At 42.3% G+C, this 17,328-nt stretch overlaps 1 protein-coding gene across 6 annotated transcripts in view; it reads left to right on the top strand.

Annotated features, from left to right (window-relative positions):
• Nucleotides 1-4,537: 4,537 nt before the first annotated feature.
• Nucleotides 4,538-17,328, top strand: part of PLEKHA1 (pleckstrin homology domain containing A1) — a 37,153-nt gene continuing 24,362 nt past the window's right edge. For 4 of the 6 annotated variants that reach the window (XM_079976746.1, XM_079976750.1, XM_079976749.1 and 1 more), the window contains exon 1: nucleotides 4,680-4,844. The gene's annotated coding sequence lies outside the window, so the exon portion shown is untranslated. The other 2 variants (XM_079976747.1, XM_079976748.1) reach the window with 2 other exon arrangements.

Below are 17,328 nucleotides of genomic sequence, written 5' to 3'. Positions count from 1 at the left end.
TACAGATAGGTAGCCGTGTTGGTCTGCCATAGTCAAAACAAAATACTTCTTCACACAGAAGAATACTTCACACAGATACTTCTTCAGGTATCTGAAGAAGTGTGCATGCACACGAAAGCTCATACCAAGAACTAACTTAGTTGGTCTTTAAGTTGCTACTGGAAGGAATTTTTTTATTTTGTTGTTTCAGTGTTAGGGAAGTGGTAATGTTGCTACAAAAGAAACACTATCTTGTAGGCAACCCCAAAACTGCAGGCAACCTGACCAATGGGATATAAATGCACATATATCAGGCTCTGAATTGACTGTGCCCTTTGAGGGAACTTCTGAGCTGAAAGAAAGAATGGCCATAAGCAGAACTTCACTGACATAAAATGACTCAAGGAAATGTCATTGTTTGAAAAGAATGGACCTGGGGAAGCCCTTCACCTGTAATGACATGGCAACGCTCCTCCCATCCAAAACAAATAACATGGCTAAGCTGAAGGTCACAGTTGCTTGTGTGCGGATAAGCTACTATGTATACTCTTCCTACCGGAATCGTACTGTATAGAGTAATAAACATTTCCGAACAACAGGAAAGGAACAAAGGGAATACAAAATTCAGAAGAACAAAAAAGTAACCAGACGAACGTCTATGTTATGGGGGAAGGAAGTGCAGTGGTGTTAGTTTATGCTTTTATCCAGTGCTTTTTTCCTATTAAAAAAATGTTTAGGGGTACTCTCATTTTCCTACTTATATTGAAATACTGCCCCTCAACGAGGCCAAACTTAGATTCACAAAATGTTTAGGGGTATGCGTCCACCTGCATCCCCCCAGAAAAACAGCACTGCTAAGTGTGCTGCTCAGATGCATGTTGCAGCAACAGTGAATAAGCTGCTATTATTTCCTACCCCTGGTGGTACATGACACCACAAAAATAAACAAGAGCTCCTAAGAACTGGCTAGCCTATGGGATCGAGTCAGTGCTTTGTGGCCAAAAAGAAAAGAAAGCAGTGTTAGGAGTTTGTGGGCTGGGGAGTAGGCTGCGTGCTGAGACCCTTCTAATTCTTGGAATAGCCAAGCTAGCTTCCTGGTGAGGTGGTGGGCCATTAGGGGAACAAAGCGAGTGGCTCTGTGTGAGGTGGCAAGTGAGTGGGGCCTCTTCCCAGTGGCGTAGCGTGGGTTGTCAGCACCCGGGGCAAGGCAAGTAATTTGCGCCCCCTAACCCGTGGATTTGCGCCCCCTAACTCTAACCCCCAGATGTTGTGCCCGGTGCGGCTGGCCCCCGCTGCACCCCCACGCTATGCCACTGCCTCCTCCCTCAACTCACAGATAGTTAGAAGGACAAAGCCAGAGCTGAGGGTAGGAATGATGTGAGCTAGAAGGAAAGCAGCAAGATGAGAAGCAGGGTGTGCGTGGGCGGGGGAGAGAAATGATTGATTTCTGTCTGAATCCAAGTCTGCGGCTTTGGGCGAAGTAAATCCGTCTTGGGGTGTTAACACTGCAAAGCCCTCCATTGCAGGTTCAGGTTGTATATATGTGTAAATAAACTATATATATCACAAAGATTTCCTCATTCCAAAAGAAACACAAACTCTGGGTAAATGCTTGGAAGCCTTGGAATCTGACCCTGCTCAGAGATGGGGTGGTGTGCAACAGTATTAACATTTGTAGCTGCCCTGCAAGCTCACCTGAAGGCAAATCTGTCTTGTAACAAGCTTGAATATATTTAGGTCTCAGCATAAATATAGAGCGTTTCATCAGTTTCTGCGTCAAGCTATCTGTAATTTCATTTGCAAATATTTCAAAGGACCCAGTAGGCCTCCAGTGATATTCCAAAAGTAACCAAGCTGCACCACTGCTCTCACGGTATATTAAAAACAGCCAGTTGCTTAGGTCCCATCACATTCCTTATATGCAGAATCATAAAAATGAAAACTGTGAGAGGGCTCAAAGGTACTCTCAGGGTGTAATCCTATGGCCCCTAGAGGATGGGGTGGGGGACCACAGGAACCATAGAGTAGAGATGTCAGAGGCTCAGTCGCTGAACCCTTTGAAGCTCTGCTGAACCCAGTGTTGGAAGTTCTGATGTCAGAAGGGTAAAAAAAACCACACAACCCACATTCCATGGGTGTGCCAAGAAGCAGCTTAGATCCAAAGGTCTCCCAGTCCCTTGACACAATCCCAAATTAGGGGGAAATTAGACACGGTTGTGTGCATATCTAAGTTGCTCCTTCCACATGTTTCCAATGATACATAAAATTGTGGGGGGGGGGGAGATTAAATATTTGTCATCTCCCTTCCCCCCCACCATGGGCATAGCCAGGGTTTTTGTTAGGGAGGCAGGCCTTTTGTTGGGGGAGGGGAGGCAGAACCTCAGTTTGCCATGTATTTTTATTGATTTAGATGGGGGCAGCTGCCCCCCTGCCCCCCCTTGGCTACGCCCATGCCCCCACCATAGGGTTGTAGCCTACAGCTTCAATCCAAAACACATTTACTAGAAAGCTCAGTAAGACTTGCTTCTAAGTAAACATGTCCAGTAAATGTTGTAAATGTGTGAAATGAGGGAGGCAGCCCAGACATCCTCAACAGAAACAGAACAGCCTTGTCAAACTTGAGTTATATGTAATCAAACTATGAAAGAGTACTGCATTCTCCATTGTGTAAATTATACAATGCAAGTTTTGCTGGCACACGACAGACATTGTGGGTGAAAGTTTCGTCACTTCTTCATGAATCATGATACACTATTAGGTGGTGTGACTCTGGGACTTTTACTGAAAGATAATTTAAAACATTTGAATAATTGTGAATGCATGAAAAGCTGCTTTCTCACAGAGAAAGGAGCAAACTCTATGACCCTTCATGGGTTTGGTAGAAAATGTTGCCATGGTAATTGCAAACCATTGTTCACAGCTGACTTCAGCATTCATTGTTGCATTCTGATTACAGCTTTTGTTTCATTATGAAGTGCGATTACTGAAAGCCTCCTTACAACAAAGATGTATTTTCATGCAAGAGCTGAATATAGAAGAGGCCTTTTAGAGCTCCCCCCCTCCCTGTTTTAAGCCTGAAAAGGGGGTGGGGGAGCCCTACTGCACAGTGAAGAAGAAGAAGAAGAGTTTGGATTTGATATCCCGCTTTATCACTACCCAAAGGTGTCTCAAAGCGGCTAACAATCTCCTTTCCCTTCCTCCCCCACAACACACACTCTGTGAGGTGAGTGGGGCTGAGAGACTTCAGAGAAGTGTGACTAGCCCAAGGTCACCCAGCAGCTGCATGTGGAGGAGCGGGGAATCAAACCCGGTTTACCAGATTACGAGTCTACCACTCTTAACTACTACACCACAGTGGACAATATTAAATATTCCAGAGGAAGCAAAATTAAAAATTGATTGTTGTAAAAGTGGTTTTATGACACCATTGGAAAGAACAATTATTGGTCTCTCACAGCTTTATGAGGTAATGCCTGAATTTACTAGACTTCTGACTTAAAACACAGAACAAAGGAGAGCTTTTAAAATTATATTTACTCAGACTTCTCTGCAGTTATGAACTTGTTTAAACATTGATACATTTTATTGCATCAGCTTATTACCCTAATGTAATTTGGCCTAATAAATGAAAGCACTGCAACCACATGGTATCTTCTGTCCTTTGACCAACACAGTGTGCTTTGAAACATGCTCAGCAACAGTGAAAAATCAGTTTTTATGGTTCAGTTTTTATGCATTGAACTGTTTATACAATCTTTGTATTGGAACCAGGAATAATGGATAAATCCGTTATTTGATGTCAGACCTCCTATATCCCATCATGATCACAAAGCCTGTTATGGCTGGCCCAAAATATTTATCTGATTTAGTTATGTTAGTCAATATAATGACCAATATTATCTTATCTTAGTTAATGAACATGTATGTAAGGGGGATAATTATTTACTAAATTTAATTCCTACCTTTTCTCAATGGAGAGCAAGGTAGTGTACATGGTCAACACAGTCTAATCATTTATCTTATTTAAAAGAATCCTAAGCCACCTGCAAAAAATGTGAAGCAAAGTGGTGCACATGCTGCAAAAAATGAATAAATCCAATCCATATTAAATCTAAACCCCAAAACCTGACAGTTAAAATAATAAAACAGGAAGAGCGAGATAAAGCTATCTGTATTGCATTTCTATCTTTGTGACCCATTCCACTCGCTCTCGAGAATCCACGCCTCGTTTTATTTGCAGTTTACTTTTCTTTCAATGGAGCCCAGTTACACCAATTGGCGCTCTCCGCTCCCATAATTTCCTATGGACCTTCAGAGAGCTCCCATTGTCCCCAACGGGGACATTCCTGCCGTTCGTTTCAGTACTTCCCTCCCCCGACCCTAGTGAATACATGACAGGTCCGAGCCTGTAGCCTGAGTTCCGCGGAACGAGGAATACAAATCCCAGCATGCAACGGGCTCCGAAGCGATCGCGCGACACGGGGGCAGGCGCTGGGAAGACTACACTTCCCATGATGCCTCTCAGCAAGAGAAAGCCAGGCTTTCGAAGCTTCCTTATGGAGCATTGCCTTCCTGGGACTTGTAGTCCTTCACCGACTTCAACCCCCCACCCCCATCCCAAGCTTTGGCGGCGGGAACTTGGCGCATGCGCCCTGGGCTCGAGAGAGCAGGCAGTTCCTGTAGCTCACACTGAGGTAGCTAATAAAGTTTCTCCTCTGAGGAGGGAAAGAGGAGAGCGAAGGGGGAGAAAAAGAGCTCCAGCGCCGAGAGGAAAAGAGGGCGGGACCGCGCCGGGGAGCGGCTGGTCCGGCTTCGTAGGGCGCTCTGCGTTCGGGGGGCTCTCGCAGGAATTTCCGCGGATTTGAGTGAGTACCGGCCGCCTGAGGGAGAGAGCAGGGCCGAAGGAAGAAAAAGCGGGGTATTAAAAACACACACAAGCGCCCCACTTCCCCGCTTAATGCCGCCGCCGGCTGAAAGGGGTCTCGCCTCGCCTGAGGAAGGGAGCCCGGCGGCGAGGCGGCCTCTGTGGGGGAAGGTAGGGGGGCCGCCAGGGCGGAGCAGGTCGGCGGCTGTGAGGCGAAAGACAGAGGCTTGGCCGGGCGGGGGTGGTGGCTGGGGCTGCTCTGGTGGTTCGTTAAGGTGAGCAGAGTGGGGGTTAAACAGGTTCCGGGGCGGAAGGTGCAGGTCTGAAGGAAGATGGGCGGGGGCGTGCGAGCCCACTGGCCACGGCGAGGCAGCCTTTGCAGAGCCTGGAAGAGGCGGCTGTGGGCTGCCAAGGCGGCATGTCCTCCTCCTCCTCCTCCTCCCCCCAGGGCCAGGTGCTTGTTGCCCCCCTGCAGGCGAAGCTCCTTCCTGGCTGCCGTGGTGGACCTTTGGCCTCCCGAGAGTAGGGAGCTCGGTGGCGGCGGCGGCGGCTGCTAAGCTCTCAAGGTGGCTTGGGGGGTCTGCCGGGGCAGCGCGCCCTCCTGAATGTTGAGGGTTGGGGTCGCGCTCCCTCTCCGCAGGCAGGGATATCCTGCCGGGTGTTTTAAGTAACTGGTAAATAAGAATGCTGCGGGGCAGCGCCGCGGGGTCGTTACAGTGCCTTCATCCCCTAGAAGCGTTTGGTTGGCTACTACTGTGTGTGCAGTAGGGTCTGCTGGGATAGCCCAGTGGTTAGAGCGTGAGACTCTTAATCTCGGGGTTCAGGCCCCACGTTGGGCAAAATGATTCCTGCATTGCGGGGGGGGTGGGGGTGGGACCAGAGTGGTCCCTCCCAATTTTACAATTGTATGTTTCTGATTCTGTTTTTATGATCTTATGATCCAGACAGGGCTCCTCTTGGTAGATATTTCTTTCTTTCTTTGTTTTTGGGGTGGGAAGTGCGGGTGGGGAGAGCAGCTGGCCTAGTTGCTGTGCCCTAGGAATAAGGGTAAAGGATATGGTGTGTGTCGTTTGTATGTGCTCATGTTGAAACTGGCATGCTGAGGAGCTGAAGGATTGGTGTCATGAGAGCATCGGCGATTACCTCTTTGAAATGGATTTTCAGGAAAGGCTGCCCTCTGCTTTTGCTTAGCTCTGCAGCATGTAGCATTTTCTCTTAAATGCCTGCCTACTCTTTGACTAGGACTCCCAAAGTGACTTTTTACCCTGGGGTATAATTTACCCTCGTGGTATAATTAACCTGGTAAGTGTTTGAGACTATGCAATATCCCCAGCGGTCAGGGGTTGATCTTGTTACCAAGTAATTTTTGTTACTTCAGTATTCTGAGTGTGACGCTGTGGAGACTCAGATCTTATCGGTCTCGAGAATTATAGAGTGATTTGGGTTGTGGTTGAATGCTGTGCTTTTGTAAAGAATGGGTGCATGAATGCTGACAAATGTTTTCAGTGGGTTTTTGGAGTTATGCCTTTCTGTATGATGCAAACTGGAATTTTGAAGCAGCCTTTTTGATGACTTCAAAAGCCTGCTAATACTGGGATTTCTAGCATCATTAATATCTGTAAAGGGTTCGGAGTTCCTTATCTAGCGGTTTTGGTTTGCCAAACTTTATTTTCAGTTTATCATCACAGGATAGTAATGCTTTCTGAGAAATTTGGAGATGTATATATTTTCTATGTGCATTTATAATTCGCTCTTTACAATAGTCTCAGGATGGGGAATACACATACACTAAAACCAATAATTAATAATATAAACTAAACAGAAAATTATAACATGGGTATATTACATAGGGAGGTTTGTACATAGATATTCCTGAAGTATCATCTTCAAAGAAAGCGTTAATGTAATTATTGAGATTTTGACTTTTGGGGGGCTGGGGGAGGGGGATGGATTGAGAATATTCTCCAGCCGTTGATGTGCTGGGATATGCATATCTGGGGTATCTAGATTGATAAGGGTAAAGGGACCCCTGACCATTAGGTCCAGTCGTGACCGACTCTGGGGTTGCTGCGTTCATCTCGTTTTATTGGCCGACAGAGCCGGCATACAGCTTCCGGGTCATGTGGCCAGCATAACTAAGCTGCTTCTGGCGAACCAGAGCAGCACACGGAAATGCTGTTTACCTTACCTATTTATCTACTTGCACTTTGACGTGCTTTCAAACTGCTAGGTTGGCAGGAGCAGGGACCGAGCAACGGGAGCTCACCTGGTCGTGGGGATTTGAACCGCCGACCTTCTGATCAGCAAGTCCTAGGCTCTGTGGTTCAACCCACAGCGCCACCCGCCTCCCTTATCTAGATTGATACTTAGGCCTAAATTGCAAGATGTGTCTACGCCAGTGGCCAGTCCCCCTCTTGTGCCGTTTGATGGTTGAGTTGGAATTAGTAGCATTCTCACATTCTGAAATAGCATAGCTTAATAAGAGTACAGATAACCACAATAAAAAAATACATTTACAACTGCTCTCATATATAGGCTCTAGAATCAATGAGGCATTTTCTAGTCTTCAGGAGATTATGTAATCATTAACATTTATAATGCAGTCTATGCAATCACCTATTTTAAGTGCCTAATATCAACATAACACGCTGTGTCAGGGTGGGAATCCCCTTTCAGTCTGAGGACCATAGTTCTTTCTGAGCAACCATCTGGAGGTTAGATGCCAATGGCGGGCATGGCCGGGGCAAAGTGGGCATGGCAGTGAATGTAACGTTTACCTTTGTACAGCCTGCTAGTTTCTACACACATTCCCCTCTCCAATTATTAGAGTTCATGGGCACATTGTGGTGAGACAAAAACACTAAAGGAAGATATGAAGCAGGGCCAGTGAGGAGTGTGGTTGGGAAGGAAGTGTGGCTTGGGGAGAATCCCAAGGGCTAGAGGGCCTTGTCAGCCCCCTGAGAATGAGGTTCCCCACTCCTGCATAATATCGTACCAGTTATTAAGTACTGTATACATATTTTTTATGTATGTGTTATACTCAGTGCTTTTTTTCTAAAAAAATGTTTAGTGGCACTCTCATTTTCCTACTCATATTGAAATACTGCCCCTCAATGAGGCCAAACTTAGAGTCACAAAATGTTTAGGGGTATGCGTATCCCTGCGTACCCACAGAAAAAAGCACTGGTTATACTGAGGAGAATTTAAAATGTGGCAAAATTGCTTAGTTGCCAAACCAGATGTTAAGCTGATGTGGAGGGAACTACTAACATGAGTGCATCTTTTTCTTATATGAATTGCATTCCGTTTAAGCTAGTGATTTCCAGAGATAGTATTTTGACCATCAAATATATAATTCACAGGGGTATGTAAGGTCCAGATTTTGTTCATGCAACTTGTTGAAGTAGTAGAAATTGTGTCCCTGCTGCAAGGAAGTTCATGAAGGTTTGCAACTTTGCAGAAGTAGGGCCTGTAGGCAACAACGTGTCAGTTTGTAACAGTTGAAAGGGTACCTGTATTCATGGAATGATTAATTAATTGCTTCCTGGGGGAAAAGGTTATTCTCCTAATACTTTCATTTCACATCCTCATCCATATTCACAGAATCAATGAATGTATATTTCGCCAATCAATTAATGGTTGCAAAAGTTCTGTTTCCATCCCCTTTTCTTTCAGATGGTATGTTTGTACAAAACAACTCTTCAGTTGTTTCAGTAACTAACTGTATTTTGCTAAGATTGACAGAGTCTTCTCTAGTGTACTTTAGTAAAGGCACTGCAGTTGGCCTTGCAGTGGGGACCAAATGATGAATGTAGTAATCAGTATGTCTATGATCATGCTCTGGTCAGACCTCACCTGGAGTACTGTGTCCAGTTCTGGGCACCACAGTTCAAGAAGGACACTGACAAACTGGAAAGTGTCCAGAGGAGGGCAACCAAAATGGTCAAAGGCCTGGAAACGATGCCTTATGAGGAACAGCTAAGGGAGCTGGGCATGTTTAGCCTGGAGAAGAGGAGGTTAAGGGGTGATATGATAGCCATGTTCAAATATATAAAAGGATGTCACATAGAGGAGGGAGAAAGGTTGTTTTCTGCTGCTCCAGAGAAGCGGACACGGAGCAGTGGCTCCAAACTACAAGAAAGAAGATTCCACCTAAACATTAGGAAGAACTTCCTGACAGTAAGAGCTGTTCGACAATGGAATTTGCTGCCAAGGAGTGTGGTGGAGTCTCCTTCTTTGGAGGTCTTTAAGCAGAGGCTTGACAACCATATGTCAGGAGTGCTCTGATGGTGTTTCCTGCTTGGCAGGGGGTTGGACTCGATGGCCCTTGTGGTCTCTTCCAACTCTATGATTCTATGATTCTATGTGTGACATCTAATCTGGAAATCAGCAGCTTGGATAAAACACTAAAGGCTAGTTTTCACAATTTCATGCTTTGTGGTGTGATGGTGCAGTTGTTTCAGTGTTGTACCAGTGCTTCTCATAGGCATATGTTGGGCTAATGTGGGTACAGGATTTTGGACTAGATGGGCCACTGGCTTGATGCAACAGACTCTTCTTATGTTTCTGTGCATAAGTATGTTTTCTTCCCATTTAGTTGTTAACCCAGGAGATTTAGACAGTGCCTGTATGTATAGAGCTTTTGGCATGCTGCAGCAACTGCAGCTATGGTTTCTACTCAATTGCTATAAGGAGAAAGTAAATTTCTGTGGAGGACTATCCTGTAAAACACATCAAATAACCACCCAAGGAATTTATATACTTCATTACAAAGAATAGGACAGTGATGATGGAAAGATACAAAGGCTGTGACTGATACATAAATACTGATATATTTATAGCACCTCCTCCCTTTATCGCTGAATTGCAGAAATAGTATTTAGATAAAAAGCCTTGTTCACAACACTTGTACTCAATTTTCAGTTTTGCAGGAATGGACAATCCACTTAATATTTTAATGTGTGAGCATCTTTCGGCCTGGAAATGAATTGGCAATCAGTGCTGCTGTTTTGTTTGTTTGTTTTGAAAGGGGTTATGTGAATTCTAAATGGAGCTCCAGACAGTAATGTGGATGCTGCGGTCTGGACTAATTGAAATTTCAGTCTTTTTCAAAAGCAGCTCTATGTCAGAGTGCATAACAATAACCCAGTCTGGAAGTTATCAGAGCATGTTGATCAGCTAGCTGTAGTTGGAGATAGGCATTCCTAGTCACTGAGGCTACCTGAACATCCAGTGACAACGTTGGCTGTAGGAGTGCCCCCAAGCTATGGACCAGCTCCTTCCAGGAAATTTCAAGCCAGTCCAGAACAGGTGGTCTCCCCATATGTAAGATTTGAGAAACTGGAACACATAAGTCTTATAAGGGTTCAGCTTACTGGTCCACATGCACATGGTGCATACAACTAAAGTACAGAAGACTGGTTCCGACAGCCATCAGGTTCCAAGCATGCTGTCTTGTATATGACTATTTTCAGTGCAGGCAGAAATCCCATTATGGAGACAGTTATGCGATAAGGATTTCATTATGAACTGAATTATATGGTAGTTTGATTTTTATAAACCTGTGCTTTACCATGCATTTCCTGCTATTGGAATATGAAACAGGGTTTCTTTTGTTTTAAAGGAAGGAAGTTAGTGTTGGTGCTTTTAAAAGTAGATATACTTCCTTAAGGAAGATGCAGAAACATCAGGGCTGTGTAGGTGTCTAATTTTTCAAAGACCAATATACAATCAAGGCATTTCATGGAGAGAGTAAGAATCTACAGTGGTTCTGACATTTTAAGCTCCAGACAGCTTCAGAAAATTGTTGACGATGCATTTTCCTCAGGTCTAAAATAAATGTATTTGGCTAATCTATGTGAAATACCTATTGTTTTGAGAGAAATAGTTTAGTTCATAATACTTAAAATCTATTTCTATAAGATACTAATGACTTTTCAGATTTGTCACAATCCAATATGTTCTTCTTAATCTTCTGTTTTAGTCTTCTGTTAGTTTAATTATTTTTAGTGTATTTTAATTTGTTAATTTGTTTTTATGTTGCTCATCACCTTGAGGATCCTTGTTGGGTAAAAAGGTAAGATATAAATGCCTTTGATGTATTGACAAGAATTAGGGTGGAAAAATTCCAAGCATTTGGATGACTAGGATCCTAAAAATTGAGGCTGATGTCTAGAGTGGCTGGGGAAACCCAGCCAGATGTGTGGGGTATAAATATTATATATTATTATTATTATTATTATTATTGAAATAGGGAGCATTTTCTCTCCTAAGATATTTAGGGTGTGACTTTTATGACAGAGATCTATTGGTAGAAGGTTCAATTTTATTGACACTGGGTGATATTTAGCTAGATAATAGATCAGAATAGGTGCATTGAAATCAATAGACTGAAGTTATTCAATTTGAACTCAGTTGGTCTGCTGTGGGTATGACTAATGTTGAATATTGTCCCACTCTAAAATAGTATTTTAAGCATTTGAAAACTAGGCACAGTGCATATCTTCAGAAGCTTATGTATGCTAACGTCCATAGTTATTGAACTTTTCCTTGTACTGTGTTCCCTTTGGACAGTTTTCATCTTTGCATCTCTTTAGCCTTTCAAATTCAAAATCCTTCTTGAATGTAGTGCCAAAAAATCAAATGGTGTCTTTTAAACACAGGCTACAACCCCACACAGAGTTAAGTGTGCTCAAACCCCTTCCCCGCCCCCCATGGGCACTTAATTCTGCATTGATACAGAAGTTGACCAGTGAAAAGTTCATTTAGACTTGTGAAGTGTGTCAGTTGCTTAGTCAATCTACTCATCTAGTGAAATGTTTTGTGAAGCCAAGAATGCAGCTATTTATGCAGTGAGCATTTTCTATTAGCATCACTATGTTTTCAGATAGCAAAGGCAAGAGTGAAGGGCCCTTGATCCGAAGCTACAGAAGTATGTGGTGTGATATATCTATATGCCACATGCACACACACCCTTTGTCTATCTTCATTTAGAAACAGATGCCCGCTTGTCTGCTTTGTAACAACATTTAAAACTAACACCTGTTTTTTAAATAGTGGCTATGTGTTTCTTCACTAAATTGAAAACCAAGTGTGTGTTTAGACTATCCTTGTGGCTTCAAACAAAAGCTAGTGAGAATTGTTTCCCCCTCTTTTATTACTGACACTTGCATAACCTTGTGATAGATAATAATTAGTAACTTGTCTTTATGGACATGTATTACAATACTAATAATATAATTTTAAATATTTCATCACCGTAAGACATGATTGCCCTATATTCGATCCATCAGGTGGTTAATCCTGGTTATAGTATTACTTAATATGCCTTTTGTGATATGGTAGCTCCCTAGTGTATGTAGCATTGAACTTTTGTGTCATAGCATTGTATTGTATTTAGTTTGCTTCCCACTAAGCAGGACTTTGAGTTTAGCATCAAGCCAGTCTGGATCCAGAATAAATTATTCTAATTGAATTTGGATGTGTTTATTTACTGTGTTAATTTTAGTTTACAGAATTCAGTTTGTCAGACAGTTTGAAATTATTTGAACAGTATTGGGTGTGCACGGGGCAAAGTGTTATGGAAATGGAAAAACAGCCTGCTTTGGGATGGTTGTGATGGGAGGTAGATAAAATGTTGAAAATCACTTAACTTTTCATCTGTCTTTTTGTGAAACCAAAGGAGTGGTAGGAAGAGCAGTGAACATAGATGAGCTAGTGTTGTTGCTTTTGGTTTGTTTGTTTTTTGGACTCGTTGCTGAAAGCTTGAATTCTGTTCTTCCAACCTTTGCAAGAGTGCTCAGATCCAGAAGTGCACTTTTGATGTTAATACACTTGCATATACTGTGTTGGCCCTCAAAAGTTAAGTGGCAGGAATGTAGCTTCTGCAAAAGATTAGTAATAATTTCAGACTCAGCTCTTTGTGATAGAAATCATGCTACAGTTATTACTCCTCCTAGTTCTTATCAGCTTGGGAGGGTAATGTGCATTTTGCTTTGCATCTTCCTTAGAAGTGGCCAAGCAGGAAGCACATTGTGACTCATAACTGTCTTGAACATTGGCAGAAGGTGATAATATAGTAGCAGAAGGGATAAAAACTAATTTTGAATTTAAAAACTAAAGCAGATTCTTAAAAAAAAACACCAAGTAAGTAAAAGCCTGGCTAAACAGAAGTGAGGAACCTATGGCCCTTCAGATATTCTTCTGGAAAATATCCTCCAGTATCTTACCAGGATCATTCACAGGGTGATCTTTAAGAGAACTTATAGAATTTGGGACGCGGGTGGCGCTGTGGGTAAAACCTCAGCGCCTAGTACTTGCCGATCGTATGGTCGGCGGTTCGAATCCCCACGGCGGGGTGAGCTCCCGTCGTTCGGTCCCAGCTCCTGCCCACCTAGCAGTTCGAAAGCACTCTTAAGTGCAAGTAGATAAATAGGTACCGCTTTATAGTGGGAAGGTAAATGGTGTTTCCGTGTGCTGCGCTGGTGCAGGCTCGCCAGAGCAGCTTCGTCACGCTGGCCACGTGACCCGGAAATGTCTCCGGACAGCGCTGGCCCCCGGCCTCTTAAGCGAGATGGGCGCGCAACCCTAGAGTCGGAAACGACTGGCCCGTACGGGCAGGGGTACCTTTACCTTTATAGAATTTAGTTACCTGACCTATGCAATTTGTTAAGCTCTCAGATTATGAATCTTAATGACTTTTCAAGGATATATAGTACTCATCTCATGGAGGAAAAAATTCTTAGCTCAGAAATTTCTTGAAAGTTCTACACATAGTAAATTTGCATGTTTTCTCAGAAGTCCACTGTTCTTTGTTGCTGCTAGATAAATGTGCACTAACCATTAAATAATTAGGATTTTAGCATTAGCTTTCAGTTAGTGATAGCCCTTAAAAGCCTTAAATGTGTATTGAAAACTAAATAGAAATCTAAGTTTATGTAACTTAGATGTGCTGCGGAATTATATGACTAAACATTTTTTAGTTATGTTCCTAGGTTGTGTTTGTTTTGTTACATTATAGCCGCCACTTTACATACATTCTTATTAAGAAAATGTATGACCTATAACATGGGAAATTTGATTTAAATCAGTTCTTTTTTTAAAAAATTGGCTGTTCTTAAGACTGAAGTTCTTCTAACTTCCCAGATCTTGTGTATGGGATATACGTTCAAATCTCAGCTCCCGGACCTCTCCATTTTGGAATGCTTTGGCTCCTGAACACTGAAAACCTGGAAGTAAATGCTCCAGTTTCCAAACGTCTGTCACAGCTTCTGCTTGAGTGCAGGAAGATCTTGAAGCCAATCGGAAGCTGTGCCACGGTTGTCGAACATTTCGGAAGCCAAACAGACTTCTGAAATGGATTATGTTCGACAACCGAGGTTTTGACTGTACTTCCTAGTCAGCACATTAATACTGAGCCCTTGAGATCTATGTAACTACAGTGGTACCTCACATGATGAATGCCTCGTAAGACGAAAAACTCGCAAGACGAAAGAGTTTTTCGTTTTTTGAGTTGCTTTGCAAGACAAATTTCCCTATGGGCTTGCTTTGCAAGACGAAAACGTCTTGCAAGTTTGTTTCCTTTGTCTTGCAAGTTTGTTTCCTTTTTCTTAAAACCGTGCATTCAGGGGGTGCAATTGCGACTTGACTTCGAGGAGCAACTCATAGCACGCGGTGTGGTAGCCTTTTTTGAGGTTTTTGAAGACTTTGGTGATTTTTGAAGCTTTTCCAAAATCCGTGCTTCGCAAGACGAAAAAATCGCAAGACGAAAACACTCGCAGAACGAATTAATTTTGTCTTGCGAGGTACCACTGTATGTTTTGGTTTCAGTAAACGGCAAGCAGAAGAAACTTGACTGTGCCGTTGTGAGGGCTGGATAAATCTGGGATATCTGGCAATTACATACACCACCCAAAATAAAGGCCGTAGAAGTCTGGCCCTGAGTAATAAAATAAAAACTAACTTTTTTTCTGGGCCACAAAGCTATAGATTTTATACAGAGAATATTAGCTAGTATATGACCCTGGCTAATTTGACAGAATTCCCAAACGTAGGTATGATGCCTTGCTTCATATTGGAGTGAAAATAAAACTAGCTCAAATTTTTGGCTGCTTGGATGTGGTATAGGTAGTAAAGGAAACCTGTCAGATATTAACTTTAGAATCTAATGGCTGAATATGTGTCCATACTTGCTTTGTCCTAGAAGATCTGGAGTATGCAAAGTATTTGTTGGTTATCCTTATACCAATACGCTCTCTTTCTCTCTCTTTCTGCTTGTTTTCAATAACATTGTTTCTGTCTATGGCTCCAAGGCATTGTGGTGAAATATTGTAACATGTTCTGACAAATGGTATAATTATAACTCCACAGTCCACTGCATTCAGGAATGAGTGGTGTTAAGACATCTCAAAAGTTTGAATATAGTTCATATTGTCTGTGAGATTATATATCCTCATTTGCATCATTGTTTAAATATTTTTATTAACTTGCTACATGTGTACTTCCTCACTTTTAAACAAATGATACAAGAGCTTAGCAATGAGTTATTAGATCAAAATACAATTGGCATGAACACACACTTAAAATGGATACCAGCTTTCATGAAATATTTCAGGCAGTATAAACATTTTGTATTTGGACTGAGAGCCATACATTTTTGTAGAGCCAAATGTGGAGAGCAGTGTTAGAAACTCAGATATATAATCTAATTGTCATAAACCAAGGTTATGGTTACCACAATGGAATGTCTCAGCACCTTTTATTTTTGCAATGGAGATTAATACAATTATGATTACAGTATTGATTTCTCTACCGCTTTATATTTTTAAGAACAAATCTCAAAGCGGTTTACAGCACATTAAAGCATCAGGTAAAACAATCCAGAATAAAACAAATTGAAGCTTCAAGGAAAATATTTCCGATTGTTCTCTAAGTGACATTTTGCTTTCCCTAGTTGCCAGCCTGGCATCCAGAGATCTCCACGTGGTTGGAATTGGATCTGTACCAGTCGCAAAATACACCTGGGGCTTGGCTAATTTCTAATACTGGTGGAGAGTTGCATTGCCCTAATTTGTGATGCCCTTAGGCTGTTGAGATTTACTCTGTTTTTCAGTTTATCAACAAGCTTAATAGAAGTGCCAGTGGTCCCTATCTACTAGGATAACATGTGGAAAGATCCATTGTGGCCGAATCTGCAGTACATTTGCCTTAAGCTCCAGTCATTTGCTTTAAAGCAAGTTGTACCAAGACTGTGTGGTACAGTCTGTGTGGTCTTTTTTTATTAACCACATTAAGTCTGTGTGGTTTATTTATTTATTTATTACATTTATATACCATCTTTTTCTTTGCAGGAGCTCAAGGTGGTGTACATAGGTCTCCTCCCCATTTCACCCTTACAACAACCCTGCGAGGTGGCTTAGACTAAGGGATGGTGACTGGCCCAAGGTCAACCAGTCAGTTTCATGGCTGTGTGGGGATTTGAACCTTGGTCTTCCAGGTCATAGCCCAACACTTAGATTGAGCCTATAATATTCCTTATAATATTGTAACAGATTTTTTTTTTTTAAAAAAAATGCTGTATCTGTGCCAGAAGGGCTCACTTAACACAATTATACTTAATTGAAAGCTTAGAGGATAAGAAGACCAAACAAACAATAATTAAAAGTAATCAAGCATTCAAATATGTCACCCTCATTTCCTTATCCCTAATTCACCTGCCTCACCTCTTCCTTCCTCTCCAGTATTTATTTATTTATTAGTATTCATTCCCTTTGTATGAGGTTTAAAACTCCAAAAAATAATAAACATAAATTGAATATAGAAACTTCATATAACACTCACATGCAACACATTGCCGATGAACCAAGCCTGCAACTGCTCTTGTGGAAAGGGTTTAAATCCCAGCATATTTTTTGAAAGAATGATTTAGCACAATTATATCTTAATAATTAATATATTCTAGAAACTGAATAAATCCACTATTGTTGTTTTATATACCCTGGTTGAAAGGGTCTTGGTAGCACTTGAAGCATGCAATTCTAATTATGTGAGGACTGTAGGTTTTAACATTATTCAGGCTTCTGAGTGTAATGTACCGTATTGGCCTGAATATAAGCCTCACTTTCCCCCCAAATTCTGACCAGGAAAAGTTAAAGTGTGGCTAATATTTGTGACCTTACGGTATGCAGCCAGGAGCGCTGGGCAAAGAGCACCAGAAGTGCGGCAAAGTGGTGTCTGCCCTGCGCATAGTCCCCCATCCTCTCCCCCAAGGCTAGGAAGGGAGAGAGCCAGCAGTGCAGTGCAGCGCCCCCCCCCCCGCCAGGAGCAGCGAGGAATGGAGCAGCTTATATTCGGGTATTTTTTATTTTTTTCTCTCTCCCCCCCAGTCAATTTTAAAGGTGTGGCTTATATTCAGGTGTGGCTACTATTTGGGCCAATATGGAAATATTCTCAAGTATCACATCTATTTTGGAATCTCTTGCTGTGCT

Source organism: Podarcis cretensis, assembly GCF_951804945.1.
Source record: "Podarcis cretensis genome assembly, chromosome: 5".
In the NCBI taxonomy this organism is placed as follows: domain Eukaryota; kingdom Metazoa; phylum Chordata; class Lepidosauria; order Squamata; family Lacertidae; genus Podarcis; species Podarcis cretensis.
The sequence above is the reverse complement of the archived record's forward strand: the minus strand, read 5'-3'. Positions and strand labels throughout refer to the sequence as shown.